This window comes from Rhinopithecus roxellana, chromosome 6 (genome assembly GCF_007565055.1).
Source record: "Rhinopithecus roxellana isolate Shanxi Qingling chromosome 6, ASM756505v1, whole genome shotgun sequence".
In the NCBI taxonomy this organism is placed as follows: Eukaryota; Metazoa; Chordata; class Mammalia; order Primates; family Cercopithecidae; genus Rhinopithecus; species Rhinopithecus roxellana.
The window spans coordinates 64,229,921-64,231,610 of record NC_044554.1 but is presented as its reverse complement, the minus strand read 5'-3'; positions in this window follow the sequence as shown (position 1 = coordinate 64,231,610).

Here is a 1,690-nt window from a genome sequence, read left to right as displayed (position 1 = left end):
TGTTGCCCAGGCTGGAGTGCAATGGCGAGATCTCCGCTCATCGCAACCTCCACCTCCCAGGTTCAAGCGATTCTCCTGCCTCAGCCTCCTGAGTAGCTGGGACTACAGGCGCCCGCCACAATGCCCAGATAATTTTTGTATTTTTAGTAGAGATGGGGTTTCACCGTATTGGCCAGGCTGGTCTTGAACCCCTAACCTGAGGTGATCCACCCACCTTGGCCTCCCAAAGTGCTGGGATTACAGGCATGCGCCACAGCGCCCAGCCTCTATGTCCTGATTCTAACTCCTTCTACTCACACTTTAGTCCTGGATTCAAAACCCACCTCCTCTACTTCTATCCACGCTGACCTCTCTCCCTTTTACTATAGCATACTCATGGTACATCTCATTTTGGCAGCTTATTTATCAAGTGATTAATGTGTATGCTCAAGTGAACTAGATGTTTTGTGAACACAGAGAATGAGATAAGATCCCTTGCCTGGAGGAGGAAACGTTGCTGTTTTGTCATGCTATGTTTCCTGAGAGCAAGCCATGTATCCACAGGAAAATGGAAGTCCTCAGATTCTTCCAGGATGTCTCTGTGCTATGAACATGCTGGAATTTCAGAAAGGCTCGCTAAATTGAATTAAATTCTCTCTCTCTCTCTCTCTCTCTCTCTCTCGCTCACTTTCCAATTGATTTAGTTGAAGTGCAATAGCTAATATGCACTTAAACTGTCCAAAGTAACAGAACTAGTCCACTACCGCTAGGCCATGAACGACTCTTCCAGAGGTAAGAAAGGAAAACCCACCCTGGTGTGCTGCCCGATTAGCAACAAGGAAAAATTTGTTCAATGCAAGTCTACTCTCCTGGTGGGAGCCTTGTGGTTATGCTGGATTATGCTTGGTTGTGCAGGTGTAAACTGCTGCAGTGGGAAATTAAGTGTGGTGACCAAAGGCGTGATGCGCAAAGGAGTGAGGAAAGGCAAAATGAGCAGAGTGGGGAAGAGGAGTAGCAGAAATCCCCCAGAGCAGATGAGCAGCAGGGCCATCAAAGAAGGACTGGCTTCCTTCTCACATAACCAAGGCCAGTCCCTGGGAACCACAGTTCAGACTTCACGTATTTGTAGCAGTAAAGGCTTGATGTTGGCAAGTTTATTTCCCAGACACCTGTTCCCGCAGGTAACAGCAGCTGGAGCAGCTGCTGTGAGTGACTCTGAGGTCATCTCTCTCAAAGGTCCCGAGCTGAAAGGATTTGGAGAAGCACAAACCCCAAACCCAGGTTCTTCTCCATGGGGCCCCGGAATAAGTTGGAAAATCTAACCAAAGCAGGAAAAACTGGCGAGCCTGGAGATCGGGACAGAGACGGAATAGAAGTCCCTGTTGACTTCAGGCATCCCCTGTCTCTCCCACCCTAAGCCAGGAGAAAAATCCGCTTCCTGCAGACGACCTCAGACCAACCAAGGTGCCCGCCGAGTCTCTCCTTGCAGGTCCGGCCCACGATTTCCACCCATCTCTTTCCCCCTGGCGCGGGGCGGCGGCAGGCGGGGTCACCAGATCCCCCTAGCCCGGGCCCCTCCGGGCGCCGGGGACGCTGACGCTTGCGCTCCTCCTCTCTCGCCTCCCCTCCCCATCTCTCCCCTCCTTCTTCGTCCAGTCCCTCCCCCAGCCTCGGCGCAGGGGGGCCGGGCTTGGCTCCGCGAGGCCCGTGC